Source organism: Tupaia chinensis, unplaced genomic scaffold (assembly GCF_000334495.1).
Source record: "Tupaia chinensis unplaced genomic scaffold, TupChi_1.0 Scaffold000089_1, whole genome shotgun sequence".
NCBI lineage: Eukaryota > Metazoa > Chordata > Mammalia > Scandentia > Tupaiidae > Tupaia > Tupaia belangeri.
The window spans coordinates 1,551,460-1,562,217 of record NW_006159551.1 but is presented as its reverse complement, the minus strand read 5'-3'; the positions used below and the strand labels follow the sequence as shown (position 1 = coordinate 1,562,217).

The following is a 10,758-nucleotide window of genomic DNA, read 5'->3' as shown; positions in this document are numbered from 1 at the left end:
TTTTTTTTTTTTTTTAAGTGAACCTATAGACAATATCACTAGGAGACTTTGAAAGGTTCATGGACAAGAGGAGTTAAAGCATGAGTTCATTGTGATGCACAAAAAAATTTTGAAATCTATGCATAGTTTTTTCATAATAAGCATTTCACATGAAATTTTTGAAGACTCCTCATATTCTAGATTTATAACAAAAGGCAAAGAAATCAGAATAGATAAAATCCTCTTGAGAAAGAAGAATAAAGTGGGAAGAATCTGTCTACCTGATTTTATGCCACATTATGTAGCTAAAATAATCAAAGAAAGAAGGCAGACACATAGATCTATGAAACAGAAAGAGAACACAGAAATAGACTAATATATCCAACTGATTTGAGGTTAAGGTGGAGAAAAAGATAGCCCTTTCAACAAGTAGTGCTGGCAAAATTGGACAGCCCTAATTTTTAAAAAATAAAAGATCCTTGATCCTGGTCTCATTTGTTATACAAACAACTCAAAATGGATTAGAAACTTAATTATAAAACATTAAACTGTAAGCAAAATGCATGAGAAAATATTTGGGGTCTAAGACTAATTAAACAGCTTGTACACAAAACAAAAATTAGTACCCAGAATATACACCATGTATTAAAGAAATATTCAATCACTAGTAATCAAGAAATGCAAAATAAAATTAACACGATATACTATTACATGCCCATTAGAGTAATTTTAGCCAAAAAAAATTAAAGAAATTGGTGCAAGGATATGAATACATAAGAACTTTTGTATCCTTCTGGTGATGCTGTATATTTGTTGAAAATTTGCTCTCTCCTAACACTGACGTAATGCATATTTTGTAGCTCGGAAGTTTCATTTCTGGAAACATCTGTAGTACTCCATAGCTTGGTGTTAAAGTAGCCAGACCCCATGTGGCCAACTACATAGTTTTAGTCCTGGACTCAGTGGTTTGAGAAACAAGCTTTGTACATATGCATGTGTGCCCAAATTCTTTAAAGGAGGGAGAGGTGGAAGAGGTGGAGGAGAAGGGATTGTGGCATGTCCATACCCCATGCATAGGGGGTGGTGTGCTTTATCCTCTCCCGCAGTCTCTCTGTACCTCTCTGGTAAGTGCATACACCCTCTAGCAAAAAAAAAAAAAAAAAAAAAACACCCCCTAAAAAAAAAAAAAAAAAAAAAAAAAAAAAAAAAAAAAAAAAAAAAGCCTAGAAAAACGTTCACTCATATAACCACTGAAACATGAACAGTGATTTTCACTGAAGCACTGTTTTTAATCATTGAAAAAAAACTAAATCAAAGATGCGAAAATTAACTAAAATACATTCACATCTCAGAATACAACACATGTAGCATTTCAAATGAATAAACCAAAATGACTTTTGTCCACAACAACTGATACAGACAATGGTTTAATGTAAGAAAAAACATGCAGAAGAATAACACCATTCACCTACACTAAATTTAAAGCAAGCCCTATTTAAGTATTTGTGTGTAAAAGAATAAAAACATATATGGGAAAGGTTATGTCTTTCAGGGTCAGCCAGTGGCATGGTGGTTAAGGACGCTGGATTCCCACATGGCCTAACTCAGTTTGAGTCCTGTACCTGGCAGCTTGTTTTCTCACTTTTCCTCTCTCTCTCTTTCTCACTCTGTTCCTCTTTGGTCAAATTAAAAAATAATAATAATAAATGGGTTAAAAATTTAAATAAAATAATTTTAAAAATGTAGATGGGAAGGAATATACAACAAGTTCAGATAATGGTCACTCCTAGGAAGGAGGATAGGGATGAAAATCAACTTTTAGTTTTACTTATAATCATGCATTTTATTTTCTTAAAAGAATCATTTTCATTTACCTTTATTTATTTACTTATTTAAATTTGACCAGAGAGGGACAGAGAAAGAGAGAGAGAGAGAGAGAGAGAGAGAAGGAAAGTGAGAAAACAAGCCACCAAGTCTAGGACTTGAACCATAGTCGGCCATGTGGAGTCCATCACCCTTAACCACCACACCACCTGCTGGCCCTATAATGATGTATTTTCTAAAGAGAGAAAGTAAAAATGAGAAAGGGAGTGAAATTTGTAGTCATTATAGCAAATTATTAGCATCTGTTTTCCCTTGCTTAATATCTACATAGATATTTATTTTGGTGGTTTTTTTTCAACATTTTATCTACTGGCAATATTTCATAATTTTAAAAAAGTAGGATGCTGGCTTGTAAGATGACTCATTGCCAAAAATACTCAAGTCCGTCCTTTACAGGATACATACAGACATACTTGGGGAAAATCTTCACCATCAAATTTGGAGATTCCACCAGATGTCTGTACAAGCACAGTACAAGAGACAGTAGAAGTCTTCACCAGGATTGAAAAGGGTTTTTTCCCAACCAACAAATCCAAATAGAAATTAGGACTTCCCTTAATTTACCTTATAAATTCATCAGCCTCCTTCATAAAACTAAATTGTAGCATAATGAGTGAAATTGCTCTTGCTTCCCATTTGCATTCCATCAATTGCCGCTCGCCCCCCCTCCCCCCAGAAGGAGAATTTTACTTATATTGCTTTTCAACACACCAGACTGCACCCACCATTAAATACCACTTATCACCCATTTGCTTAAAGAATTATTGTGTTTCCCATGTTGATGGGCTTACGGGGAAATCCAAATCTGGCAATATACTTAGACATTTTTTGTAACTCAAGCTTTTTTTTTTTTTCTCAAAAATTACCAACAATATTTTAATACATTCTCATTAAAGGAAGTACAAACAATACAAATAAAGGAGAAGTTTTATTTAAAGTTCCAACATTCTAACACCTAGGTTCCTTTGCCCCTCCAGCGTAAAGCACTGATAAAAATTCAGAGTACGGTTTCTTTTTTTTTTTTTTTTTATTTTTTTTTCTGAGAGGTTTTTGCTATAGGGTGAGTGTGCTCACCATAAAGACAGAGAGACAGAAAGTGAGAAATCACCTCCCAGTGGGTATGGCCATGTCACAGTCCCTTCTCCCTCATTCTCCTCTTGGGATCTTGGGCACGCACGCACATGTGCCCGGCGTGAGTTCAAGCCATGGGGCCCAGGACTCGAACTGTGGTCAACTACATAGGAGTCCAGCCACATAGCCATTATGCCAACTGCTGGTCCCCAGTACATGGTTTCTTAATCTCAGCATTACTGACACTGTGCATGAGATCATCCTTTGTTGTGGGGTTGTCCTGAAGGTAGCCTAGCAGCATCCCTCACTTCTATCTCTTAGATGCCAGGGGCACTTTTTTGCATTACATCCATCTGTGACAGCCATAAATGTCTCCAAGTGTTGCCTAACGTCTCCTGAAGAGCAAAATCAGTCCTGATTGAGAGCTGTCATGGAACATCCCACTTGAGAACTTTTTACCACAGATTCAGAAGGGTTGTCTCTCTGTACCCATGAAGAATTGTTTCCAGGAGCCACCTCAATACCCCAATCCAGAGAACCAGCAGTTAGAATAATGGCTGTGTCGCTGGACTCCCACGTAGTCGACCGCAGTTCACGTCCCGGACCCAGTGGCTTAGAACTCATGCCGGGCGCGTGTGTGTGCGTGCCCAAGATCCTGAGAGGAGAATGGAGGAGAAGGGATTGCAGCGTGACCATCCCCCCTGGGGGGTGATTTCTCGCTTTCTGTCTCTATGTCTCCATCTGTCTGGCGAGTGCATGTGCCCTATAGCAAAAACCTCTCCAAAAAAAAAAGAAAATACTCCAATCCAGAGGCTCAAGTCCCTTCTGTAAAATAGACTCTGTGCAACCTACGTACGTCCATCGATTTAAATACTCTATACATAAGGTATCACCTAATACTATATAAATGTTACATCAATAGTTGTTATACTATATTTTAATTTTTGTTGGTATTATTTTTACTGTACTCCCATCTTTTATTTTATTTTATTTTATTTTATTTTGAGTACTTTCAACTGTAGTTGCTTGAACTCATAAATGCTGAATCCATGGACACAAGGGCTGACTATAGAATACTGTATACATGTATTAAAATAAATAGGGATTTGCATGTGCATTCTTAACCATTTATGATAACACATTATACCTACTTTCTTCATCTTGGTCCCTTCAATTAAAAGTAGGTCTTACAGGGACCAGCAGATGGTGAAATGGTTACATCGCTGGACTTCCAGGTAGCCAACCCTGGTTCCAGTCCTTGATCTGATGGCTTAAACTCACACCAGGCATGTGAGTGCATGCACACCCAAGATCCCAAGAGGAGAATGGAGGAGAGGGATTGTAGCGTGGCTATTTCTCCTGGTGGGTGATTTCTCACTTCCTATCTCTCTGTGTCTCTCTCTTTCTGGCAAATGCATGTGCCCTATAGTAAAAAAAACTCTCAAAAAGAAAAAAGTAGGTCTTACAAATTTTTCAACATCAGTACTTGCTTATTTTTATTTGCTACATACTATATCCTTGAACAGATATGCTAATTTTTAACTACTCTCCTGTTCTAGAATATTTAAGTTGGCTTATGCACGTTTCACTTGCTAGAAGAAAATGTTTCCTATTTTTGCTCTTAGTTGTGGCTAAAATCAACGTCTGTCTGAGAGACTCTTTTGGTTTCTATTTCTACCAGACCGAATAAAAATATGCAATACCAATATTTTTATATCTCCTTGGTAATCTTTCACGTTTCCGAAATTATTCTCTATCTCATCCTCTCTCTTCTGATGAAGGAGCCGCAATGTCTAGGTATAAATAGGCATTGGGTTTCAATCAAGCAGTAGCTATCACAGTCTGTTTTCTTTCCTTGGGCATTTTGAGGCTAAGCATTATTGCAGCTATAAATCACCCATTCACAGACTCATTTCTCCTGAAAGGGCCCTAGAGCCTCTCGGGTGTCCTTTTTTTTTTTTTTTTTGAGAAAACATTGATCTGAGCTGGAAACTCTGGGGCAGAGCGGCAAAGATTCTAGGTCCTGACCCAGGTTCTGCCTTTGTTTACTCTAGACAACTTCACTTGTACCCAGAGCCTTAGTTTCCTCATCAATGTGATAAAAATAGGATTAACATCATTTCTTGGCATTCTTTCAGGGTGAATATTTGAGGCCATAACACTTTATATGAGGGTTCTTCAAAAAGTTTGTAGAAAAAAAATGGAAGTAAAGTACAGTAAATTTTTGAAATCCATGTACAGTTTTTGCATAATACCCCTGTTTCATGAACTCTTTGAAGACCTCTTGTACATTGAAAGACCACAATAAGACACAGATTTCATTCAGGTACCTATTAATTACCACCTGCTTTATTTCTCATATGCACTGTATAGACAAAAAAGAGTTGGCATTTAAATTCTGTGTAGTTCAGTCAGATTTCCTAATGACGAAAAACAAAAACATTGTAAGGTCGCTTATTTGAAATGATGAGACTTTTGTCTCAACTCTCAATTTAGTCTTTACCAGCCATTTCATTGTTCAAAATTTCCTTTATTTCTCATATCAGAGTGTAGGCTATTTCTTTATGTGTAAAAAGGTTTAATTTAATCCATCATTCCTTTTTTCTTTTTCTTTTTCTTTTTTTTTTTTTTTTTTTAGGGATTTTTGCCTTGGGCCACTCGCCAGAGAGAGACAAAAACAGTGACATGGAAAGTGAGAAATCATCCCCCGGGGGATGGACATGCCACAATCCCTTCTCCTCTATTCTCCTCTTGAGACCTTGGGCATGCACACACAAGCACGCACCATGATTTCAAGTCACTGGGTCTAGGACTCAAACTGCGGTCACTCATGTGGAAGTTCACCAATGGAACCGCTATGCCATCTGATCACCCTCATCATTCATTTCATTTTTACATGATCAGAAACCTGGCTATTGGTCTTAATTCAACTAAGCAGGTATTCTGTAAATCTCTTTGTAAATGATACAGACACAGCTTTCTCATATAATGTTCAAAACATTTTTTTCTCTATGATAAAAACTTAACATTTATTAAAGATAGTTCATTCTCTTTCTACACCTAATCCAGGCCAATGAGTCTGAACGCTTTTCAGGCTATACTAATAATCCTATTCTAAAATATCTATCTATATATATCCAAAAGCACGTCAGAAATCTGGGAAGTGACAAATGCGAGATTCTAGATGGAGAGACTCTTCTCTATTAGGAACTCTGTGGACTATTAAGTCAGTTCCGCCTTTATGGTGATTTGCATGAGAAACAGATAACCCACTGGTACAGGGAACAGAAGGAAAAAAGGCATAAAGAGAAGAAAGTATACAAGTAACAATAGAATCAATGAAGAAAGGGAAACTAAAGGTAAACAGAAGTTACAAAGGGGGGAATTTCAAAATGGAACGTAAAGATTTATGGAGGAGAAACAGAAGAACTGAGTTGACTGTGTTATGGAAACACTCCCAATGCTTGTTAACTAAAGGCAAAGAGGTGTACTAAAAAGCAGAATGGATCCTGTTCCTGAATCTTAGTTGCTGGCAGCAAACTCTGGGATCTCAGCTGTGTGCTCCCAGGCTGAGATAAATAAGCCCTGGTACTGCAGATTTAACTATACAAGAAAGAGAAGTCCTGGGGCTGGCAGGTGGCATGGACTCCCACATGGCCAACCATGGTTCAAGTCCTGGACCAGGCGGCTTGCTTTCTCACTTTCTCTCTTACTTTCTCTCTCTCTAGTCAAAATGAAAAATGGTAATAATAAATAAAATTAAATAATTCTTTTTAAAAATGCGTTTATTTAAATTTGACCAGAGAGATGGAGTTAGAGAGGGAAAGTGAGAAAGCAAGCTGCCAGGTCTGGGACTTGAACCATGGTGGTCAGCCATGTGGGAGTCCAGCACCTTTAACCACTATGCCACCTGCCGGCACCACGTCAATAATTCTCTAAACAAAAAAAAAAAAAAAGAGAGAGAGAGAGAAGTACTCATGGCCCAACAAAGACTATAGAAAGCTTTAGCTGTGTTTTCTTCTCATCCTATTCCACACCTTTGAGCTAAAGAAACGTGCTTAAAATGTGAATACCCATACCTAAAATAAAGCTCATGGTGGGAAACAATCTCAGCTACAGCAGGAAACAGGTCAGGGGGAAGTCACGCCACACTCCAAAAGCAAATGTGATTTCTGGACAGAGCTGCCCACACTGTGCATAATCAAGGAGAAAATAAACACCACAGCAACTAGACTGAAAACCTTACCCAACAGAGAAGGGAAAAAATAGCCCAAACATCCACACTGGAAAGAAAAATAATTCAGGGATTAGAAGAAAACCTCACAAACATCCTGTGCTACAGAAGATCTTATTAAGTACCTAAAGGAAATAAAACAAGAGCTCTGAGACAAGATAATTAAAAAAATAAAATAAAATAAAAAGAGGAATTACAGCATTAAAATAACAAATTTAGCAATTAAACAATACCAGGAAATTAGGGAGTGGTGGTTGGGGGAAGGAGAAGAATGCTAGTTTTCTCCCATTTTTAAGAAGAGGGATAAAAGATATGGGGTCATCGGAAAAGTTATGATGCATTTTTGCATACAAAAATACGTCATGACTTTTCCGATGACCCAATAAAATTGCAGTGTCATTTTCAAACAGTAATGTTACTAATCACTTCATGTTTCTCATAATACTATATTTTTAGAGAGATTTTTTCTATAGGACACATGTGCTCACTGGACAGAGACAGAGAGATCCAGACAGAAAGTGAGAAATCATCCCCCAGGGATGATAGTCATGCCGCAATCCTTTCTCCTCCATTTTCCTCCTGGGATTTTGGGCACAGACACACACACGCCCAGGACTCAAACTGCAGTCAGCTCCATGGGAGTTCAGTGTCTTAACCACTATACCACTTCTTGGCCCCACCCTACTTTTCCAATTTAGAAAGACTTTTGAGTAAAACAATACTTTATATGGTGAATTGTTATTTGATATTCAGTTTCCTCTAATTCTTTGAGCTTCTTTTATTTCTGATAAACTTGCATGAAACTAAAGGAATAATTTGTTAATTAACATTATATAATGATGTCATTTTCACAGAGTATTTCTGCCTTCATACGTATACAGAGACATTCAGAGTGGCATTCACCCAATGGTTATAAAAGTTATTTCTGGAGAAAAGGGTGATTTTAATTTTCTAGTGTGTGCTTTGTTTTCATTTCTTTAATGCCTTAATGAGAGAATGTATCACTTTTACAAAACTAAAATTTACCAAAAAACACGTAATTGGGCAGAATGTGGCTCAAATATAAGATACAGCACACAAATATCTTGACTTCTTTCTCTACATTTGTGACAGAGAGAATTCCAAGGAAAATTAGACAAATCATGAAAAAAATCTTCAGTGTGTCCTAAAAAATAAATGTCGAGAGATTTTCACATTTTCTCACAGCATCGTAAAAACGTAGAAATGGAATTTCAGTGACTGTCTGGTTCAAATATTCAGTTTAGCTTTTTAAATATTTTTAAAATTCAAGGAGTCATATTCTCTAGAGAAGCTGAAGAACGTTATGAATCTTGTCCAGAAGAAAGGCCATAAGTTCGCACAATGATTCAAATTACTTGAGGGAGGTTGTAAAATAAAATATTTAGGAAATCAGTGTCTGAGACTAAGCTCCTGCTTGGGGCCCCCACAGACCAAACCAAACTGGGGTAACTCACGCTAAAACACCAAGTCATCAAACTGGAACTTTAAGCAAGTTTTACAGATCCCCAAATAGACCAGGTTATCATGAAACAAGGAGATTCCAGTCTATCTGAGTTGGCACTATAAGGAGATAAAACTTACACATCTTTTGTGGTTTTCCTAGGACTATGCAACTAAAATAGCTAAAAGATACTACTTAAACTATTAGATTGGTATAAAAGCAATTCCAAGGGCTGGTAGGTGGCATGGTGGTTTAAGGTGATGGACTCCCACATGGTCGACTGCAGTTCAAGTTCCAGACCTGGCAACTTGCTTTCTCACTTTCTCTTTTGCTCTCGCTCTTGCTCTGTCCTCTCTGGTAAAATTAAAATTAAATAAATAAATAAGTACGGTTAAATAAAACAATTTTTTTTAAAAAAAAAAAAAAAAGGCAATTCTAAATTTGGACCGTGAATTTTAAATAACTATAGCTAGGCTCAAATACATCTTTATCAAAATAGGAACCACTTCAGTCAATTCATGTTTGCCAACGAGAAACAAGTTTGTTTATTCCTATACTGTAAAAATCTGTGCTTAGGGACTCCATGAACTCTTAGAAAGCATCTTCTGCATCTTGCTGGTTGAGGAAGCCTTGCAAAAAGTTGTTGAGATGCTAGAAGAAGTGGTAGTCGGTCGGCAAGAGGTCAGGTGAATATGGCGGATGAGGCACAACTTTGTAGCCCAATTTGTTCAGCTTCTGAAGTATTGACTGTGTGATGTGTGGTCAGGGGTTGTCACGGAGAAGAACTGAGCCCCCTCTGTTCATGAATGCCAGTGGCAGGTGGTATAGTTTTTAGTGCATCTCATCAATTTTCAGAGCACACTGCTCAGATGTCATGGTTTTCCCAGGATTTAGAAAGCTGTCGTGGATCAGACTCCAGCAAACAGTGACCATAGCCTTTTTTCGGTCTAAGTTTGGCTTCAGAAAAGGTTTTGGAGCTGCTTCTTGTTCCAACCACTGAGCTACTCTTAACCAGTTGTTATATACAATCCACTTTTAGTCACATGTCACAATCCCACTGTCACAATTCAATTGAGAAATTGTGGTTGCTTTGTAAAATAAGGGAAGATCCTTCAAAAGCATGTTTTTTTAAAATCTTCAGTTAATGAGGCACTCGCTTTGGAGCTCATTCACCTTACCAATTTGTTTCAAATGCCAAATGACCATAGAATGGTCAACACTGAGTTCTTTGGCAACTTCTTGTGTAGATGTAAGAGGATCAGCTTTGATGATGGTTCGCAATTGGTCACTGTCAACTTCCAAATGGCCGGCCACTACACTCCCCATCTTCAAGGCTCTCATCTCCTTGGCAAAACCTGCATGTACATGCATTAGCAGTTTCTGGGTCAAAAGCACTGATGAAGTTGCAACTTTTCTCTGTGACTTTACGACCCATTTTGAACTCAAATAAGAAAATCACTCAGAGAAGAGGCCAGGCCTTCAGAAGAAGGTTCCACATGGCTCCAGCGAACTAGGTATTGCAGGAAATGAAGATTTTTTTCTACTGATAATTCAGCCTCCAGCAAACAAGCAAGGGGGGCAAACGAGCTAGTGTATCTACTGCATCTGCTGCACCAGCGATCACAACAGAACAGCAAAGAAATTCTAGATCACCTCTGTCTGCTTGCTCCTGAACATTCAGACTGAACTTCAAGAATTTGAAAGAAACACACCATCCATCAGATGACAAGAAATCACTGTCGGATAACAAGAAATATGGGAAAACAAGAAAATACCTCTCCTCCAAGGGAAAAGGGTAACTCTTCTTCATCCACAAGCAGTTCGGTGAAAATCATGGAAATGTCTGATAAGGAATTTAGAGCATTCATAATGTTGAAGCTAACAGAGATGGAAGAGAAGAGAGATAATGAACTGCTAAAGAGAAAGGAGAAAGAACTTGACGAGTTCTGGGAGATGAGGAAACTCTTGCAAGATCTAAGAGAGGAATTACACACTTTACAAAAGACTCAAACGGAACTGTTAGAGATGAAGTCTATAATACAAGAAGTCAAAAGCTCCCTTTAAAGTATTAAAAGCAGACTAGATCATTCAGAAAATAGAATCTCAGATGTAGAAGAGAAAATGGCTG

General features: G+C 37.6%; 1 pseudogene; it reads right to left on the bottom strand.

Moving 5' to 3' along the window:
• Positions 1-9,065: 9,065 nt before the first annotated feature.
• Positions 9,066-10,080, bottom strand: LOC106734298 (histone-lysine N-methyltransferase SETMAR-like; annotated as a pseudogene).
• Positions 10,081-10,758: the final 678 nt, after the last annotated feature.